We start from the raw sequence: 13853 nt of genomic DNA, 5'->3' as shown, positions 1-13853 counted from the left end.
TGAAGGTTCCTCTCAGCAGCACAGATACGTGTATAAAAACAGTCACATAAATGAAAACACTGCATGGGGGTTGTGATTTGCTTGTCTTTGATCTTTTCACCTTTCCTAGAGGGAAAGAAGGGATCATTTAGCCATGTTATGCTCAGATCTTTCACCAAATTACACCATCTTCAAAACTATACATTGGATCTAATGGGATCGAGCAAAGAGCTACAACTTTTACAGTTTCAAAAAAGAACAGTTTGACAACGAAGAATTGGGAAAATAATGAATGAATGAATAATGAAAAATAAAGTTTAAATGTCAATCAAGCAGAACATCTTTCCATGCTAACATTTCACTAGGCTCCAGAAAGAGCTATTTTGAGCCCTAGGCAAGACAACTCTGCTTCTCTCCTCTCTCTGGAGACAGAGCTGAAATGGGGGAGGCTGGTAGCAGACAGCTCCTGGATTACTTTACATGACAATATGATGGACAGGCCAGTCGGGCAGGGTAGTATTATCAGACTGAGCTGTGGCAGAGGAGAGAGAGAGGGGGGAAACACCTTCACCTTTCCAAAGAATGTATTTATCTGGCATCTTAAACGGAAGATTGATGGAGTCACTCCAGAAATGGAGTAGCGGCAACAAACTTCTCTATCCCCAAAACTGTGATTTGGGTGTCCATGGATATACATGAAGAGATATTTCTTATAAGCCTTGCAAGCTGGACTTGCAAAGCGACACAATCTTGGTAACCCCAGTCTCTATCTCTCTTGGTTCCATGGATCTTCGACAGACTGGCAGACAGACAGGTTTATTGTCAAGATCTATTCAGTCTCCCTTTAAAAGATCTACAGCCTAGAAGTTTCCTTATCTGGTTGTCACAAGAGGAATAATGGTAGATTTGTCATCACTGAGTAACGACTGTGGTCTTCAGAGCTAGGGCAGAGGAGATTCGTGCTGATAAAAATGAACCATTTAAAAAAAATAGCTAAATCGTATTGTCTTTTTGACATTTTAGCTCAGATAAGACGAATACATTGTCAATATGTCTTAATTCTTCTGTCAAATTTGTTAAAATCTAATTTAGTCCCAATGTACAGTAAATGCATCAGTCATATATCAATCCCGAGGTAAAATAAATCAAACATTTCAAAGTTATGAGAATATTATTTAGCTTTTGTGCAGTTGCATTATTTTCTGGATAGAAATGTCAACACGATGAGATAATAATCAAAATAATTTCTGTTTTTAATATGAGAAAGAAAACGTCAAGATATTCCATAGATACATCACTAAGAATGACCAACACAGAGGTGATAACATCACAAAAAATTGGCATGAAAATCCTTTACATCACGTCAGTTCATATGATAACACTACCTCTAGAGGGCAGTGAAGAGACATGTTAGTTAATTACACATTGACTACCAGCGCCAATAGAAAGATCAGGATCATTTGAACATCTAATGCTAAAAGAGGAAAATTTTAATATTTTTGATAACATTTGCTTTATTCAAACTTTTGATTGGATAATCAAACAACCCTTCAAATAAATGTGTATTTGTCACAAACACAAGTTTGTTTGGTAGCTATGGAGAGTAGTGAATACTATTAGTTCAGTATATTATTGTCATTTTTCTAGGAAAGGGAATAGCAATCATTCTCGAGAAACCATTGGCTTGGTAACCCGTTTTTTAACATCTATGCATTTGGAGAGAAAAAAAAGTAGTTTAGCACAGCAGGATTAAATGAGACGTGTTTGGTGTGTTAGCCAAAGAGTTGATGAAGACTATACTGTTCACAATAAAATACACATAATTGATACCCATGATTGTGTTTGTGTTTGATGGTGGCCATGCCCTATGAGACAGACATTATGTATGTGCAAATTATGTTTATCGTTCTAAATCATTGTGGAAGTTAGGCTACTGAAGAAATATAGACGTGATTTAAATTCAAATACAATTATAGTTAAAGTTGTATTTGTCACATGCACAAGTACAGTGAAATGCTTAACTTGCACGCTCGACTCAACAGCACAGTAATCAATATCAAAATAGCATAACTAATACAAATGAAACATATAATAAAGACAAGCACAGTGTCAATACCACATGTACAATGTGCAGGGATACTGGAGTATTTCAGGTATGTATGTAGATATAGAAGGGTATTAGAGAAAGTGACTGGTAGCAGGATTATTATTAATAATAATAATAAAAATAATAATGATAATACTACTAATAATAATAGTCATATAAAAATATATATAATATAATTGTATATATATGATAATAATATAATATAATATATATGATAATAATATAATATAATATATATGACAATATAATATAATATATATGACAATATAATATAATATATATGACAATATAATATAATATATATGATAATAATAATATGATGTAGTATATATGATAATAATAATATAATAAAATATATACGATAACAATAATATAGTATATTATATATGGCAATAATAATATAGTACATATGATAATAATACTATAATATAATAAATATGATAAAAATAATATGATATATTATATTTGATAATAATAATATAATGTAATATATATGATAATAATACTATAATATATATGAAAATAATACTATAATATATGATAATAATAATAAAATAATAAAAAATATCATAATAATATCATATAATAAATACAATAAGAGGAAGAAGGAGGACCATTCACAACCACATTTTGAAGCTGGCAACTGGAGTCTCAGATATTGTTTTGGACACTGTTGATATAGCTTCACCAGCTATAAAACCACGAACCAATATAAAACCAGCTAGTTATGAATTGGTGGACTTGTAAGAGACAACACCAGTCACAGTCAAAATTGCACGTCCAAGTAGAACACTCAGATGTCATACTTAACTACCATTGAAGAATAGTTTATCATTCAACTAAGCAATGGTTAATTATCACAACTAAGGACAGGACAACTAAGCACACTGGTGTACATTTGAATGAATGCAAAACTAAGAGACTGTAGACGTGTTATGATCACTAAGGTGTAGATCTAACTAAAGCTTTATCAATCTTTGTTAGCCTACACTGCCTACACCATATCAATTATCAGAAAAGCTTAGAAGACTCAACACGTCTTTCTAAGAGTAAATTCAGACATGTCATCTAAGTCAGAAAATCATTAAGCAATCAATCTTGGATAACATGCTGTGAATAAAATGTGAATAGCCTCCATTTGCTCAAACAAGGAATAGGCCTATGGTTAGTTTATATAATAATACTTATCGTCCTCTACAATAACAGTATGACATCGCCTGCTATGTCAAATGTAAAGGCTATATGGTAGTGACTATGTTGCCCATGTGAATCCCCTCAATAAAAGGAGCATGGATAGCCTAGTGCATGTCCTTTTCGAGCATGGAGCGTGTGAGTACTGTGTTTACTGTACAGCATATGTGTTCCTCAAGAGCACTAATCAGTCCAAATATATCAAATAATGGACCTACTGACAATGCTTTTGTAAAAGGGGATAATGCCCCTGAAGTTGACAGGGTAAACGCTGCATTCCAGTCGCTGTGTGCATTATCCATAATGCAATTTGACCAGGGAGGTCCGCTTTAATTATGATACTCATTAACCGTCATTAGGGTTAGCAGTGTGGTTAAGATTAGGTGGAAAAATCAGATTTTTTATGACTTTGTGGCTGTGCCAGCTAGTGACCGCTCTGCTAACCCGCTCATCAAACGTGCAGTCAAAAACTCACCTTCCGAAAAGTATGCAGTAGCCTAGTTTACATAGCCTACTTACACAGGAATTTGAAAAAGTATACCAATGTTGAGCACGCACAGATTGAATAACTCATGACCGACAATAATTGTTATGCGACATCAATGGTTGAATAGTCTATTCAATAATACCCTATAGGCTGCTTGAAGAAAATACAGTATAAATGTTTTGAAACGTGTCGTGATCATAACAATAAAGACCTTTACTATAACGAGATGAATCTTTTTTTTTTGTTGCACGATAGATTTTGTGACTGTCCAAATCCGATGCGTAAAAACAATGACTCAATGGGTGTCTCGTTTTAAAGCTGAATGTGATTATTGTGATTTTATCTATAAGTTGTTTGATAACATTTTATGGTGCCATTCATGCAACCCTGTTATTGAGCGACGCGAATCAACTGCGATGTGGCATCCGGTCCGTAGCCATATAGGCTACAGTTTGCGTAAATTGATGGTCAATTTGGATTCCTATATTTGACCATCATCATAAAATTATTTTCCTTTAAATAGGTTGAATAATTTCCTTTTAAATGTACCTATTATTTCCATATGACATGATACCGTGAAAACTTGTAGGATTGTATTCAGAATGAAATAAGCTAATATTAGAAATGAATTATGTTACCTGTCTTTACTTGACACTAGTGATGATAGTAATGTTTACCTTCTATCCCTTGAAACAGAATATGGAAAATCAATCGCAATTCCCGTCACGTAGCGACATCAGTGCTTTAGAAGAAGAAGTGCCATAGAATTACACTGAAGTGGAAAAGTGGAGAAAAAAAAGATCCTCTTCGGTAGCGTGAATCAAACAAAACACACATCAATAGGGTTATCCACTACAGCAAATGATCCATGTCCTAAAAAAGTCTATGGTCCACATGCGGGAGGCAAAAGCATTGATTGCAGAATATTTTTGTAACTCAAAGAGCCTATGTAATTCCTCTTCAGATATCTTGGGTTAACTGTGGTTCAATCGCGGGCGGCAGGAGAGATGCTGATGGTCCAAGTCGCTTGATTTACATGAAATAGCCCTAGCCTGCATGTGTTTTAAAATGCTCTCTCTTGCAACAAATGGTGCAAATCGCTTGTATGGAAGACCGTTTCATTGAGCATGTGTAACAGCGTTTTAACAAGCGCATAAACTTCCATCCAAGAGCGCACAAAAATGAAACAGTTTGGTACGATTACTGAAAACTTCAGCTCTGTCGGCACTGTTTATTTTTTTTAAAGGTTATTATTCAGCAACAAAAAATAACACGTAAATGGGCTGTAGCCTGGGTGGTGTTCTGTCCCCCAACGGAGTTTGATGAAAGTGTTCCTTAGTGCGGTATCACTTACAGCGGGGCTGAAATAGACGTTATGCTGTATCTCTGTGCTAAGCTGTGCCTAGTTGTCTCAGTAGTATTGCATGAACCCGGTCCCTTAGTACTGCCCACCTCTCTGCCTCCGACTGACATCACTGTGAAAGGAGGAGCCTACAATACATATTACAGATCCCATCCTCTCCAATCCTCTTAAAGCTGCACTGCAAAGAGGAGCTCCCTGCATTGACTTTTAGCTGGATGTCGAGTCTAGTGTTGACCACTACAAACACCACAAGATGCATCGGCTCTGCTGTATCCTGGCTCCAATAACTGCCTGAGAACGAGGGGGCACTGCACTAACCTAGCCTGGCTCCAATAACTGCCTGAGAACGAGGGGGCACTGCACTAGCCTAGCCTGGCTCCAATAACTGCCTGAGAACGAGGGGGCACTGCACTAGCCTAGCCTGGCTCCAATAACCACCTGAGAACGAGTGGGCACTGCACTAGCCTAGCCTGGCTCCAATAACTGCCTGAGAACGAGGGGGCACTGCACTAGCCTAGCCTGGCTCCAATAACCACCTGAGAACGAGTGGGCACTGCACTAGCCTAGCCTGGCTCCAATAACTGCCTGAGAACGAGGGGGCACTGCACTAGCCTAGCCTGGCTCCAATAACTGCCTGAGAACGAGGGGGCACTGCACTAACCTAGCCTGGCTCCAATAACTGCCTGAGAACGAGGGGGCACTGCACTAGCCTAGCCTGGCTCCAATAACTGCCTGAGAACGAGGGGGCACTGCACTAGCCTAGCCTGGCTCCAATAACTGCCTGAGAACGAGGGGGCACTGCACTAGCCTAGCCTGGCTCCAATAACTGCCTGAGAACGAGGGGGCACTGCACTAGCCTAGCCTGGCTCCAATAACTGCCTGAGAACGAGGGGGCACTGCACTAGCCTAGCCTGGCTCCAATAACTGCCTGAGAACGAGGGGGCACTGCACTAGCCTAGCCTGGCTCCAATAACTGCCTGAGAACGAGGGGGCACTGCACTAGCCTAGCCTGGCTCCAATAACTGCCTGAGAACGAGGGGGCACTGCACTAGCCTAGCTCCAATAACTGCCTGAGAACGAGGGGGCACTGCACTAGCCTAGCCTGGCTCCAATAACTGCCTGAGAACGAGTGGGCACTGCACTAACCTAGCCTGGCTCCAATAACTGCCTGAGAACGAGGGGGCACTGCACTAGCCTAGCCTGGCTCCAATAACTGCCTGAGAACGAGGGGGCACTGCACTAGCCTAGCCTGGCTCCAATAACTGCCTGAGAACGAGGGGGCACTGCACTAGCCTAGCCTGGCTCCAATAACTGCCTGAGAACGAGGGGGCACTGCACTAGCCTAGCCTGGCTCCAATAACTGCCTGAGAACGAGTGGGCACTGCACTAGCCTAGCCTGGCTCCAATAACTGCCTGAGAACGAGTGGGCACTGCACTAACCTAGCCTGGCTCCAATAACTGCCTGAGAACGAGGGGGCACTGCACTAGCCTAGCCTGGCTCCAATAACTGCCTGAGAACGAGGGGGCACTGCACTAGCCTAGCCTGGCTCCAATAACTGCCTGAGAACGAGGGGGCACTGCACTAGCCTAGCCTGGCTCCAATAACTGCCTGAGAACGAGTGGGCACTGCACTAACCTAGCCTGGCTCCAATAACTGCCTGAGAACGAGGGGGCACTGCACTAGCCTAGCCTGGCTCCAATAACTGCCTGAGAACGAGTGGGCACTGCACTAACCTAGCCTGGCTCCAATAACTGCCTGAGAACGAGGGGGCACTGCACTAGCCTAGCCTGGCTCCAATAACTGCCTGAGAACGAGTGGGCACTGCACTAGCCTAGCCTGGCTCCAATAACTGCCTGAGAATGAGGGGGCACTGCACTAGCCTAGCCTGGCTCCAATAACTGCCTGAGAACGAGGGGCCACTGCACTAGCCTAGCCTGGCTCCAATAACTGCCTGAGAACGAGGGGCCACTGCACTAGCCTAGCCTGGCTCCAATAACTGCCTGAGAACGAGGGGGCACTGCACTAGCCTAGCCTGGCTCCAATAACTGCCTGAGAACGAGTGGGCACTGCACTAGCCTGGCTCCAATAACCACCTGATAAAGAGAGGGCACTGCACTAGCCTAGCATGGCTCCAATAACCACCTGATAAAGAGGGGGCACTGCACTAGCCTAGCCTGGCTCCAATAACCACCTGAGAACGAGGGGGCACTGCACTAACCTAGCCTGGCTCCAATAACTGCCTGAGAACGAGTGGGCACTGCACTAGCCTAGCCTGGCTCCAATAACCACCTGAGAACGAGTGGGCACTGCACTAGCCTAGCCTGGCTCCAATAACCACCTGATAAAGAGAGGGCACTGCACTAGCCTAGCATGGCTCCAATAACCACCTGATAAAGAGGGGGCACTGCACTAGCCTAGCCTGGCTCCAATAACTGCCTGAGAACGAGGGGGCACTGCACTAGCCTAGCCTGGCTCCAATAACTGCCTGAGAACGAGTGGGCACTGCACTAGCCTAGCCTGGCTCCAATAACTGTCTGAGAACGAGTGGGCACTGCACTAACCTAGCCTGGCTCCAATAACTGCCTGAGAACGAGTGGGCACTGCACTAACCTAGCCTGGCTCCAATAACTGCCTGAGAACGAGGGGGCACTGCACTAGCCTAGCCTGGCTCCAATAACTGCCTGAGAACGAGTGGGCACTGCACTAGCCTAGCCTGGCTCCAATAACTGTCTGAGAACGAGTGGGCACTGCACTAACCTAGCCTGGCTCCAATAACTGCCTGAGAACGAGTGGGCACTGCACTAGCCTAGCCTGGCTCCAATAACTGCCTGAGAACGAGTGGGCACTGCACTAGCCTGGCTCCAATAACCACCTGATAAAGAGAGGGCACTGCACTAGCCTAGCATGGCTCCAATAACCACCTGATAAAGAGGGGGCACTGCACTAGCCTAGCCTGGCTCCAATAACCACCTGAGAACGAGGGGGCACTGCACTAGCCTAGCCTGGCTCCAATAACTGCCTGAGAACGAGTGGGCACTGCACTAACCTAGCCTGGCTCCAATAACTGCCTGAGAACGAGTGGGCACTGCACTAACCTAGCCTGGCTCCAATTCCCTATGGGAAACACTAGGCATAAAGTTGCTCTTAAAGTTGCTCATACTGTATACCTCAGTTATAACAATGTAACAACATTATAGTAATATGCAGTTTCGTGGTAATGTCTCTGCTTTGCAAATGTGTTTTTGTATGCTATGAAACAGTAAGTACAGTCCCTAATCAACTTGGGTGATTACTCACCTTGGACTGGACGAAGAGTTTTTCTTTAATGAGTCGGACGGGAAGGATATACTCCAAACACCCGAACAGGCCCTCATCCCCGTCATTCGCTGGAGAAAAAATAGATTTGTCAAAAAGAGATCAGGGTGCCTTGTGAGGATCATGCGATGAATGGCTAATCTGCCTTTTCCCTCCGTACTGCTAGCTAATGTTCAATCGCTGGAAAATAAATGGGACGAAATGAAAGCACGTATATCCTACCAACAAGATATTTTAAAAACGGTAATATCTTATGTTTCACAGAGTGTTGGCTGAACAACATACATACTGAATAACATACAGCTGGCTGGATAGAACAGCAGCTTCTCGTAAGACACGGGGCGGGGGCCTATGCATATTTGTAAACAACAGCTGGTGCAAGATATCTAAGGAAGTCTCAAGGTTTTGTTTGCCTGAGGTAGAGTATCTCATGATAAACTGTAGACCACACTATCTACCTAGAGAGTTTTCATATGTATTTTTCGCAACTGTCTACATACCACCACAGACAGATGCTGGCACTTAAACCGCACAGCTAAATGTGCTGTATACGGCCATAAGCAAACAGGAAAACACTCATCCAGAGGTGACGCTCCTAGTGGTCGGGGACTTTAATGCAGGGAAACTTAAATCAGTTTTACCTCATTTCTACCAGCATGTTAAATGTGCAACCAGAGGAGGAAAAAACTCCAGACCACCTTTACTCCAGACACAGAGACGTGTACAAAGTTCTCCATTGCCCTCCATTTGGCAAATCTGACCATTATTCTATCTGTCTGAATCCTGCTTACAAGCAAACATTAAAGCAGGAAGCACCAGTGACTCTGTCTATAAAAAAGTGGTCAGATGAAGCAGATGCTAAACTACAGAAATGTTTTGCTATCACAGACTGGAATATGTTCCGGGATTCTTCCGATGGCATTGAGGAGTACATCACATCAGTCACTGGCTTCATCAGTAAGTGCATCGATGACGTCGTCCCCAAAGTGACTGGACAAAACCCAACCAGAAGCCATGGATTACAGGCAACATTTGCACTGAGCTGCCGCTTTCAAGGAGCGAGACTCTAACCTGTAAGCTTATAAGAAATCCTGCTATGCCCTCCGACGAACCATCAAACAGGCAAAGCTTCAATACAGGACTAAGATCGAATCGTACTACACCGGCTCCGACGCTCATCGGATGTGGCAGGGCTCGCAAACCATTAAAGACTTCAAAGGGAAGCACAGCAGAGAGATGCCCAGCGACACGAGCCTACCAGACGAGCTAAACAACTTCTATGCTCGCTTCGAGGCAAGTAATACTGAAACATACATGAGAGCATCAGCCGTTCCGGACGACTGTGTGATCACGCTTTCCGCAGACGATGTGAGTAAGACCTTTAAAAAGGATAGTAATGGAACCCGCAAATGCTGATGCTCCAGATACTCAACTAGTCTAAAGAAGGCCCGTGTTATTGCTTCTTTAATCAGAACAACAGTTTTCAGCTGTGCTAACACAATTGCAAAGTATTCTTATCATGATCAATTAGCCTTTTAAAATGATAAACTTGGATTAGCTAACACAACGTGCCATTAGAACACAGGAGTGATGGTTGCTGATAATGGGCCTCTATACGCCTATGAACAGTTGAAGTTTACATACACTTCGGTTGGAGTCATTAAAACTAGTTTTTCAACCACTCCAAACATTTCTTATTAACAAACTATAGTTTTGGCAAGACGGTAAGGACATGTACTTTGTGCATGACACAAGTAATTTTTACAACAATTGTTTACAGACAGATTATTTCACTTATAATTCACTGTACCACAATTCCAGTGAATCAGAAGTTTACATACACTAAGTTTACTGTGCCTTTAAACAGCTTGGAACATTCTAGAAAATGATGTCATTGCTTTGGAAGCTTCTGATAGGCTAATTTACATCCTTTGAGTCAATTGGAGGTGTACCTGTGGATGTATTTCAAGGCCTACCTTCAAACTCAGTGCCTCTTTGCTTGACATCATGGGAAAATCACAAGAAATCAGCCAAGACTTCGGAAAAAAATTGTGGACCTCCACAAGTCTGGTTCATCCATGGCAGCAATTTCGCAATTTCCAAACGCCTGAAGGTACCACGTAAATCTGTACAAACAATAGTACACAAGTAGAAACACCATGGGACCATGCAGCCGTCATAGCGCTCAGGAAGGAGACGCTTTCTGTCTCCTAGAGATGAAAATACTTTGGTAAGAAAAGTGAAAAATCAATCCCAGAACAACAGCAAAGAACCTTGTGAAGATGCTGGAGGAAACAGGTACAAAAGTATCTATATCCACAGTAAAATTAGTCCCATATCGACATAACATGAAAGGCTGCTCAGCAAGGAAGAAGTCACTGCTCCAAAACCACCATAAAAAAGCCAGACTACGGTTTGCAACTTCACATGGGGACAAAAATCGTATTTTTTTGAGAAATGTCCTCTGGTCTGATGAAACAAAAATAGAACCGTTTGGCCATAATGACCATCGTTATGTTTGGAGGAAAAAGGGGGAGGCTTGTAAGCCAAAGAACACCATCCCAACCGTGAAGCACGGGGGTGACATCATCATGTTGTGGGGGTGCTTTGCTGCAGGAGGGACTGGTGCACTTCACAAAATAGATGGCATCGTGAGGTAGGAAAATTATGTGGATATATTGGAGCAATGTCTCAAGACATCAGTCAGGAAGTTAAAGCTTGGTCGCAAATGGGTCTTCCAAATGGACAATTACCCCAAGAATACTTCCAAAGTTGTGGCAAAATGGCTTAAGGACAACAAAGTCAAGGTATTGGAGTGGCCATCACAAAGCCTGACCTCAATCCTATAGAACATTTGTGGGCAGAACTGAAAAAGCGTGTGCGAGCAAGGAGGCCTACAAACATGACTCAATTACACCAGCTTTGTCAGGAGGAATGGGCCAAAATTCACCCAACTTATTGTGGGAAGCTTGTGGAAGGCTACCCGAAGCGTTTGACCCAAGTTAAACAATTTAAAGGCAATGCTACTTAATACTAATTGAGTGTATGTAAACTTCTGACCCACTGTGAATGTGATGAAAGAAATAGAAGCTGAAATAAATCATTCTCTCTACTATTATTCTGACATTTCAGATTCTTAAAATAAAGTGGAGATTCTAACTTACCTAAGATAGGGAATTTTTCTAGGATTAAATGTCAGGAATTGTGAAAAACTGAGTTTAAATGTATTTGGCTAAGGTGTATGTAAACTTCGGACTTCAACTAGAGATATTCCATTAAAAATCAGCTCTTTCCAGCTACAATAGTAATTTACAATATTAACAATGTCTACACTGTATTTCTAATCAATTTGATGTTATTATAATGGACAGAAAAATTTGCTTTTCTTTCAAAACAAGGACATTTCTAAGTGACCCCAAACTTTCGAACGGTAGTGTAGGTCCAAGAGGCTTCTAAACAGCTTCTACCCCCAAGCCATAAGACTCCTGAACAGCTAATCAAATGGCTGCCCAGACTATTTGCATTGCCCCCCCTCTTCTACGCTGTTGCAACTCTCTGTTATTATTCATGCATAGGCACTTTAATAAGTCTACCTACATGTACATACTCACTCAATTACCTCGACACTGGTGCCCCTGCACATTGACTCTGTACCGGCACCCCCTGTATTTAGCCCCGCTATTGTTATTTACTGCTGCTCTTTAATTATTTGTTATTCTTATCTCTTACTTTTTGGGGGATATTTTCTTGAAACTGCATTTTAAGGGTTTGTAAGTAAGCAATACCTGTTGTATTCAACGCATGTGACAAATACAATTTATTTTTAATTGTTTTATTAAAAAGTGGTGTAACGATTCTCGTTGGTGGAAGGAGAGGAGGACCAAAATGCAGCGTGGTAAGTGTTCGTCATATTTAATTAAAACTGAACACTACACAAAACAACAACGAGGAAAAACGAAAATGAAACAGTTCTGCCAGGTGAACATACACTAAACAGAAAACCACCACCCACAACATAGAATGGAAAACAGGCTACCTAAACATAGCTCCCAATCAGAGACAACGATAAACAGCTGCCTCTGATTGGGAACCACACCAGGCCAAACACATAGAAAACAAACAACCTAGAAAAAAGAACATAGACTGCCCCACCCCTACTCACGCCCTGACCAACCTAACACAAAGACATAAAAAATAAACTAAGGTCAGAATGTGACAGTACCCCCCCCCCCCCCGCCCCAAAGGTGCGGACTCCGGAAAAACCTGAACCTATAGGGGAGGGTCTGGGTGGGCGTCTGTCCGCGGTGGTGGCTCTGGCGCGGGACGTGGACCCCACTCCACCATAGTCTTTGCCCGCTTAAGTGGCGCCTTTGGAGCGGCGACCCTCGCCGCCAACCTTGGACTGGGGACCCTTGCAGCAGCCCCGAATAGATGGGAGACTCCGGCAGAGCCGGATAGGCGGGAGACTCCGGCAGCGCCAGAGTGACGGGCGGCTCCGGCAGCTCCTGACTGACGGGCGGCTCCGGCAGCTCCTGACTGACGGGCGGCTCCGGCAGCTCAGGACAGACGGGAGGCTCCGGCAGCTCAGGACAGACGGGAGGGTCCGGCTGCTCCAGACAGGAGGGACACACATCGGCTGCTCCCCACAGGAGGGAGACTCCGGCTGCTCCGGACAGGAGGGAGACTCCGGCTGCTCCGGACAGGAGGGGAGACTCCGGCTGCTCCGGACAGGAGGGAGACTCCGGCTGCTCCGGACAGGAGGGAGACTCCGGCTGCTCCGGACAGGAGGGAGACTCCGGCTGCTCCGGACAGGAGGGAGACTCCGGCTGCTCCGGACAGGAGGGAGACTCCGGCTGCTCCGGACAGGAGGGAGACTCTGGAGGCTCCGGACTGACGTCCTTCGTTGGAGGCCTCATGCCATGGATCCTCACCGGCGGCTTCGTGCCATGGATCCTCACCGGAGGCTTCGTGCCATGGATCCTCACCGGAGGCTTCGTGCCATGGATCCTCACTGGAGGCTTCGTGCCAAGGATTATCACTGGAGGCTTCGTGCCATGGATTATCACTGGAGGCCTCTTGACATGGATCATCACTGGAGGCTTCGTGCCATGGATTATCACTGGAGGCTTCGTGCCATGGATCATCACTGGAGGCTTCGTGCCATGGATTATCACTGGAGGCTTCTTGCCATGGATCACCACTGGAGTGGAGAGACACACAGGAGGCCTGGCTCTGGGAGAAGGCACAGGACTCACCAGGCTGGGGAGACATGCAGGAGGGTTAGTGTTTAGCACAGGCACAGAACTCACCAGGCTGGGGAGACATGCAGGAGGCCCTGTCCTTGGCCGAGGCACCGGGTGCACTGGACCGTGGAGGCGCACTGGCGGTCTCGAGCGTAGAGCTAGCACCA

Source organism: Salvelinus namaycush, chromosome 5, assembly GCF_016432855.1.
Source record: "Salvelinus namaycush isolate Seneca chromosome 5, SaNama_1.0, whole genome shotgun sequence".
Classification (NCBI taxonomy): Eukaryota; Metazoa; Chordata; class Actinopteri; order Salmoniformes; family Salmonidae; genus Salvelinus; species Salvelinus namaycush.
Note: the sequence above shows the minus strand (reverse complement) of the source record.